Here is a 9,316-nt window from a genome sequence, read left to right as displayed (position 1 = left end):
ACAAAAGGTGGTTATCGAAGGCAGTGCAGTGTGTTCACAGGGCACCTGGTCAAAATGGGGTCTTCCAAATACAAGATCACTTGGGCAGACTGTCGGTGACTGCAGACCTTCCACATTTCTTTCCTCCTGCAGTCTGTGTGTGACACTCTCCCTACACCATCACAACTTTACAAATGGGGCCTGAGAGAGGACTCTATCTGCACGCTTTGTGATCAGCGGGGTTCGCTGGCGCACTTGCGGTCAGAATGCAAAACAGCTTTAACACCAGGATGGAGTAGGTGGTCCCACAACAAGGTTCTGCTGTCGCTTCTGACACACTGGAGTGGGAGGGGGTAAAAAGAGACCAGCTGGCAGAGAGGCAAACAGGGCAGTCATTTTCATCAAGGAGAGGGCCATAACAGTCGGTCAAAGAGGCCTAAATCCAGCCTGCTGCAAACTACCAAATCATTGGAGATGAGGGTTAATGTGGGGAGGAAGCTGCAGTTCCCGGAGGTGGTGCAAACCACACTTTGACCAAACATCATACTGTGATCCACCGAAGACAAGAAAATCATCCTGGTGGAGCTCACAGTACCATGGGATGAAGGATGCAAGGAGGCTCATGAGAGGAAGGCCAGAAGTACTAGACCTTAGTCTAGGAGTGCAGGGACAAAGGGTGGCAGATGTGGCTAATCTCTATGGTGATCAGCTATAGAGGGTTCCCAGCAAGCTCAGCATGGAAGTTGCTGTCTGTGCTGAGCCTTGATGAAAAGAGCAAGAACCAAGCAGCTCACAGGATGGGGAAGGAAGCAGGAAGAGCCTCTTGCTGGATATGGAGCAGGCGAGAGGAGTTGAGCTGGAAGTCAGGAGCAGATGGACAGTGCCTTGGCCACCACTGCTGACCTGCCAGCTGGAGAGTGTAGTGGTTAAAGGTTGAACCACTCTGAAGCACTGCCTAACAACATCTGCTCCTGGCCAAAGGCTACAGTTACCTCATCAGGTAAGTGAAGAGAGCAACCCAGTGTATGATGCAAGTGCAGACTGACCAAATGCCTTGGAGCCTCACCATTACATCCTTGCATTTGTATTCTAGTTCTCTTGAAATGATTGCTAAAATTGCATTTGCCTTCACTAACTCTGTCTGCAAGTTAACCTGGAAGAAATCTTGCATGAGGACTCCCAATTCTCCTTTTACCTCTGATTTGTGAATTTGTTCCTGTGTTAGAAAATACTGTGCCTTTTTTTTTCTCTACCAAACTGTGTGGCCATACACTTCCCAACAATATCTTCCATCTGCAGTATTTCATTGCCCATTCTCCTAATCTTAAGTCTTTTTGCAGACTCCCTGTCCCTCCACCTATCTTTGTATCATCTGCAAACCTGGCCACAAAGCCATCAATTCTGTCATCCAGATTATTGACGTGTTGTACAGCAGGAAACAATGTGTTCCCAACACTGATCCCTGTGGATCACCACTAGTCACCGGCAGCCCACCAGAAAAGGCTCCCTTTATTCCCACTCTATCTCCTGCCAGTCAGTTGACCTATCCATGCTAGTATCTTTCCTGTAATACGATGCACTCTTGTTTAGCAACCTCATGTGTGGCACCTTCTGAAAATCCAAGTGAACAACATTCACTGACATTCCTTTGTCTATCCTGCTTGTAATTCCTTCAAAGAATTCCATCAGATGTGTCGGGCCAAATTTTCCTTTGAGAAACCATGCTGACTTCGGCTTATTTTATCAGTGCCTTAAGTACCCTGAAAATTCATCCTTAATAGACTCCAACATCTTTCCAATCACTGATGTCAGGCTAACTGGCCTATAATTTCCTTTCTTCCTCCATTCCTTTTAAAAAGTAGATTAACATTTGCAATTTTCCAGTCCTCTGGAACCACTCCAGAATCTAACGATTCTTGAAAGATCATTACTAATGTCTTCACAATACCTCCAGCTACCTCCTTCAGAAATCTGGGGTGTTAAACAATCTGGTCCAGGTGACTTGTCTACCTTCAGATCTTTCAGTTTCCCAAGCACCACCTCCTTTAGTAACAGCAACGATGCTCACTTCTGCCCCTGACACTCTTGCATCTCTAACATTCTGCTAGTGTCTTCCACAGTGAAGACTGACGCAAAATAGTTTGTTCCCCATTACTACCTTTCCAGCTTCATTTTCCAATAGTCTGATATCCACTCTTGCATCTCTTTTTCTATTTGTATATCTGGAAAAACTCTTGGTATCCTCTTTTATATTATTGGCTTGCTTACCTTTGTATTTAATTTTTTTCTCTCCTTATCGCTTTTTCTAGTTGCTCTGTCTTTTAAAAGCTTCCCAATCCACTAACTTCCCATTAATTCTTGCTTGTCCTTGTCTTAACTTGTCAGCCAGTGTTGCCCCATTCTTTAAAATACTTCCTTGTGATTAATCTATCCTGTGCTTTCCCAATTGCTCTCCAAAAAAAAGTTCCAGCCATTGTTGTCCGCTTGTTATCCCTGCTACTGTCCCCTTCCATTCAACTTTGGCCAGATCCCCTCTTGTGCCTCTGTGATTCCCTTTACTCACCTGTAATACAGATGCATCTGACTTGGCTTCTCTCTCTCAAATGACAGGGTGAATTCAACATTCTATGATCACTATCTCCTGAGAGTTCCTTTACCTCAAACTCCCTAATTGCTTTTTTTTTTTGCTGGTGTGCTAAAACACAATCTGCTTTAAAAAGCTATTTTGTAGGCATTCTACAATCTCTTGAGCCAATTTCTCTAGAAACAATTTCACACTATCAACCTCTGCAATAACATAGTGGTTGGAATTCCAGCAGGCAATAGTGCAGCGATTAATTAAGATGGTCAGCTGGGAAGGGCAGAAAAGGCAGAATTGTAAGTTGGAAAACATGTCTGATTCAGCTCACCACTGCCTTCACAATGGCAATAAGGAGTAAGTAACACATACTATCCTAGCTAAAAATACACGTTCTGCATAAAATTAAAGTGAAATTATCTAGGCACTGCTAACACTGGATGACAATTTTTTTTTGCATGTGTTGCTTCCTTATTTTTTTATAAACTGCTTGAAGCTGAACAGAAATATAATTTCAAACTACTTGCATCACAGGAATTTGGAGAAATAAGAAATTAACTTTCATTGAATATAATGCATTTCATTGCATAATGGTGCTGGCACTTTGCAGTAGTTCAACTAAGTTTAAAACATTTTGTTGATAATTTTCATTTGCACCCAGTATATGAGGCTTCTTGCTACAATACTCAGCCAGCATTAATACATTCCAGTTGCCTTGATACAGTTTCTCCATGACCGCAAAGTCCTGTGAAACCTTTCACCATGCTTGTCATTGATAGTGCCAAGATTGGCAGGGAAGAAGTCTAAATGTGAATACAGAAGATGAATCTTTAGTGACATGTTGTACTTCATGGTCTTGTATTCTTGAAGCACATTGTCGACCAGCTGCACGTAGTTCGGTGCTCTGTAAGTTGCCAAGAAAATTCCAACAACATCTTGCATGCCTTCCAAGTGATTTTTCTCCAGCCCCTCTAGAAGCTCTTTGAATTGCCTGTCATTCGAAAAACCTGTTTGATTTGTGGATCAACAAAATATCTTGGCATCAGTTATTCTGATTTGAATTATGAATTGAAATAACACATACAGGCAATTTCCAAAAAAAAATTGTGCCTGATGAGGAAATTTTATGCTGATTTCCATGATCAGCAGCCCAAAATCTACCAAAAAGTATTCAGAAAACAGAACTTTTGTTGTCCAGTGCAGGTTTGTATGAGCTACAACATTCCTTAGTTAATTAAGTTCTCCAAGATTCTTAGATGTGATTATGAATTTTGACTTGATCTAACTAATTACCAAAGGAGAAAGCTAATAGATTATTAGTCACATATACATTGAAACATAGTGAAATGTTGTCATTTGGTGCCAGGGATGTACCCTTCCCACTGCCCTATAGAGCCAAGGTACATTTAAAGCATGACTATATGTACAGTATTACTCTCCTTGTTTAAAGATTGATGCAACTCATTGGCTGCAGTTCAGAAGTTTACAAGACTGATGACTGTGATTAATGGACGAGAGTTTTTAAAATGAATTGCTAGGCATTTTAGTGAGGAGTGAAGTGGAAAATAATTGGAATATCATTATGCACTGGAGTTTATTCTGAGTGTACAGAAAATGGAAAAATAAAATTTTGATGGTACTGGGCTATAGTCAAATATTTGGATTATTCTTCAGTGAATGCAATTTCATATGTCAATAATATCATTAGTTGCCTTCCTTTACCAGGTTAGAACAATAACCACAAATTTAATGTTCAATTAGTACTTCAAATAATTGCATAAGCTTTATTAATTTTAAAGCTTGCTTCAAACTAGTTCATTTAGTCTAGTATGATTTAAATAGTTGGAACGATACTTCATTCCATTTGTATTTTTGACAGTACGGTGGCCTGTATGTCTTTTCAGGAAAATCCTTCTCTGACATGCTTTTGTGTGTTCATGGAACAGAAATTAAATTGTTACGAACCCCGTAACTGGGTCACTTACCAGCAAAGATAGAGAGGTCCGTTGAAGTCTGATGGTACTATTTTTAACAGTATTTATTGGTAAAAATACACAAGAATGACATCAATGCAAACATACAGATAATATACGTTGTCAATACTAACTCTAAAGGTGCGGGTATCATAATAAGAAATAAGCTCTATCGTTGTCTAGAGGATAATGTATTGTCCCACGGAAATATAAGTCACTCAAGTTCATTCAGTTCATGCAGGCTGCAGCCTTTGGTTGGAGTCAAGAGACAGATTTTAGGAACTTGCCAGCTTTTCCTTTTATGATTTCGATCCTTCCAGAGTTCCGTTGGTGTTGGTTCTCCTTTTAGCTAAAGCCGTTCTTCCGTGGTAAGGCCCCAATCCCGACAAAGGGAAAGGATGCACGCGAACCCCCACCGGCTATCGCTATTAAACACTGTCACGGGATTTCTAGCGTTTCTCCTGGTGCGTCTGAAGGGGTTGTTCCCCAGACCCTCTTTTATGCTTACTCACGGGGTCTCAGATGTCAATCAGGTCGGGATGATGAAATCCCTCAACCAGCCCACTCTGGTCATCCCCTGAAGGCTTCAATGAATAGTACAGTACTCAATACACAATTCCGTCTCCAAGAGACAATAGTCATTATCAATGGTTCTGCCTTTCTGGGGGCCAGGACACATTCCAAAGACTTGTGGATTCTGCGTGTCTCTCTCTCATAGCGATCTTGCGATTCTCAAAAAGGAGGGGGCTACTTTGTACCCTTCGGCCCCTCAGAGTTATGGCACATTCATAACAGAATCAAAAGTTTGTTTTGGACATTTGATTCCCATCTGAGCACAAGTACAAAATTAAAATGTCCTGAAGATACTTGAGTTGCATTCATGTTGCTGAACTGAGTTGCAGTACATGGTAAGGTATCCTACTTCTGCTTTCGCGTGTTGTATGTGTCCTCCATAAGTGCACTATGAGGGTATAACTCAAGTTGAGCAGATACCAATACAATGTGTGTATCAGAATAAGCAAATGACCATGGATATAGGGGCAGAATTAGGCCATTTTGCCCATTGAGTTTGCCCTGCCCTTTCATCATACCTGATCCATTTTTCCTTTTGGCCCCAGTCTCCTGCTTTCTCCTTGACTAATCAAGAATCTATCAACCTCTGCCTTATAAATACCCAATGATTTGGCCTCCACAGCCGCCTGTGGCAATGAATTCCACACATTCACCACTCTGATGAAAGAAATTCCTCTTCATCTCTGATCAGAAAGCAAGTCCCTCTATTCTGAGCCTGTGTCCTCTGATCTTAGACTCCCCACCATAGGAAACATCCTGTGCACACCCACTCTATTGAGGTCTTTCACCATTTGACAGGTTTCAGTGAGGTCACCCTCATTCTTTTAACTTCTAGTGAATACAGGCCCAGAGCCACCAGAAACTCTTCCTATGATAAGCCATTCAATTCTGGAATCATTTTTGTGAACCTCCTTTGAATCCTCTTCAGTTTCAACACATCCTTTCTAAGATCAGTGGCCCAAAACTGCTCACAATACTCCAAGTGACACCTCACCAGTACTTTATAAAGCCTCTATATTACATCCTTGTCTTTATAGTCTAATCCTTCAAAAATGAATGCTAACATTGCGTTCAGGAAATTCTGCTCAAGGACTACCAAGCCCCATTGCACCTCAGTTTTTTTAATTTCTTTTTACGTAGAAACCTAAGAAAACCTACAGCACAATACAGGCCCTTCAGCCCACAAAGTTGTGCCGAACATGTCCCCACCTTAGAAATTACTAGGCTTACCTATAGCTCTCTATTTTTTCTAAGCTCCATGTGCCTATCCAAAAGTCTCTTAAAAGACCCTCTTGTATCTGCCTCTACCTCTATCTGTAGTCATTACTATTTCAAAACTACTTGCCCCTGAACCTACCTTTGCATCATCCACAAAGCCATCAATATATTAACATGTAATGTAAACAGAAGCGGCCCCCAACACAACTTTGTGGAACACCAATAGTCACTGGCAGCCAGCCAAAATAGGCTCCCTTTATTCTGCTCTTTGCCTCCGTCAATCATCCAATGTTCTATCCATACTAGTATCTTCCCTGTGATACCATGGCTCTTAACTTGTTTAGCAGCCTCACGTGTGACACCTTGTCAGCCTTCTGAAAATCCAAGTGCCCAACATCAACCGGCACATTCCTCTGACTACATTTTGCCCTATCATCTACCTGTCAGAATTAGGATTAGGCCTAATATCACTGGCATGTGTCATGAAATTTGTTGTTTTGCGGCAGAACATTGCAATATATAGTAATGAAAACTAAATTACAATAAGCATATCCTGTACAAAGAAAATTAAAGTGCTACAAAAAGAGGAAAAAATAGTAACGTAGTGTTCTTGTTAACTCAGAAATCTGATGATGTGAGGGGCAGAAGCAGTTCCTGAAATGTTGAGTGTCTTGAGGCTCGTGTACTACCTACCTCCTTGGTGGTAGCAATGAGACTCCATCTGATTATCCGCGAATTCATTCAGATGGGAATTCAGCCGAGTGAATCGATCCTCAGTCTCATTATACACTGCATCGACTTGTATAGCAACTGCCTTCTCAGTCATGTTCCAATTCCCCTACCAAATTAGTTTATACCCTCCCCAGAAGCTGCAGCAAACCTGCCTGCAAGGATATTGTCCCCCCCGGGTTCAGGTGTTACTGAGAAATTGTTCCGTCTCCCACAAAGTACTTTCAAATAACAACACTATTAGTCACATACAGGTATACATTGTAACAGACATTTAAAAAATTAGATGTTTTAGTGAACACATTGACATTTCTAATTGACTTATTTTACATTTGTTATTTAAAAATAATGTTGGTAGTTTGTTTACATCGCTGGTCGTCACACAATGTACAGTGAACAACTACAAAGACCTTCAGGATCAATGTTATTTTCAAATCATTAACCTCATTTTGTACCCTTTCTCCACTTATTCTTTTCCAGGTATTTATTTTTGTAAAATACCATAACAATGCTCTATATTTTTGGGAATTGGTGCAATTTTAAAATGTACAACATGCTACAGCCACATGGTGGAGCAGTTCTAAAATGTAAAAACATGCTACAGCACCTTGGAGCCGTTAGGAGTACGAACAAAGTCACCATCATTCTGTATCATATATGGAGATACTATCCACTTAATGCAACGCATTGAGGCTCTGAATATAAACATCCGCTCAGGGGACGGAACCAGGTACAATGAGAACAGAAATCGCATTACACTGATTAATCCAACACTAATGCAAGTTTTCAGTAAAGCAAGAAGCAAACTACACCCAACAGTTACAAATGGAGGAATGCGAACTTGCCAATGAAATTTTTTTTGTAATTCCCCATATCCTACAAGAATACAGAATAGTAGAAATATTCAAAATATCAAGCTGCAACCTTGGAGACTAACTGCCTGCATTTCAAGTTGCTGAACCATCAGAACTAATTAAGAGTTGAAGCTGCAGAAAGGGAGCAGCTGGAGAGAAGAGGGGAGATTTGTAATTGAATGGATGGCTAGTGCATAACAAGATAAAGCTAGAGGATCTGGATCTTCCATTACCAATGTCACAGGAAGATATTTTTATTTCCCTTCACCTGTTCAAAGTAACTTTTGCTACGCAGTGGTTCAACTTCTTTCCTGTTCTGAGGCTATTCTTGTGGATGCAACATGACATCTTATTCAAGGTTCTAGTCTTTTCCACTGAAGCAGTATTTATATGCACTACCTTTAATTTGGTATAGTGTATTAGTTGCTCCGTAGAGACCAAATCCAGCTTGGGTGAATACTTTTTGCATCAAGCTGCACACTAACACTTTACCCACTGATGCCTAGTTTAATTAAAACTCAAGATCAGTGTCTCATCTTTCATTGACACAATAAAGCTGATTCATACAATTACCACAGCCTTTTTCTCTCCTGTTAATTTCAGATTTCATACACTGGCTCCTGTATAACATGACTTCAACCCACCTTTTGTTGCTTAATGAATTTGCCAACCTTACAGATGGAATAACTGTTATCATTCTGTTCCTTCAGCACATCCTCCCTTTATGCTGGGACCACAACAGGTTGTGCTCATCTTGTACCTCTCATGGTCCCAGAACAATCCAACATGATCAAAAAAGCTACTGAGTAGGCTGAAGAGAACTAGACCAAGGACATCAGCACTCATGCATACCCTTCTACAGAAACACAGTAAAGCATAGCATGGAAATTAATGTGGCAGACAGGAAGGCACTACAACGGGTAGTCAAAACTGACCGAAGCATCAGTGGCACCAGACATAAAAATAGTGGAAAAAGGTTAGCAATATCATTAAGGATCCTACCCACCCTGCCCGTGTACTGTTTGTCCCACTCCCTTTAGGAAGGAGGCTACATAGCATCAACATCAGGACCACCACTCTAGTTCCTTTCCCCAAGCACCAATTTTGATTATCCCCTCCACCTACTAACCCATCCCAACAATGAATGTGCACTCTTGTACCTAGCATCACTACATTCAATCATTCTACATATATAAGCCATCATATGTACTTATATTTGTGTTTTTATTGTGTTCACTACCTTACCTGAAGTGTTTTTTGTGCTGCATTGGATCCAGAGTAACTACTTCCTTCTCCTTTACACTTTTAAACAATCTTGAATCTACACTTCAACTTCTATTTTAAAAAAAGATTTCCCCAATTTAGCAACCTGAAATCCTAGCATGGTATCATTTATAGAGAGAAACAGCTAA

Source organism: Hemitrygon akajei, chromosome 17 (genome assembly GCF_048418815.1).
Source record: "Hemitrygon akajei chromosome 17, sHemAka1.3, whole genome shotgun sequence".
Lineage (NCBI taxonomy): Eukaryota > Metazoa > Chordata > Chondrichthyes > Myliobatiformes > Dasyatidae > Hemitrygon > Hemitrygon akajei.
This window is presented reverse-complemented; position numbering follows the sequence as displayed.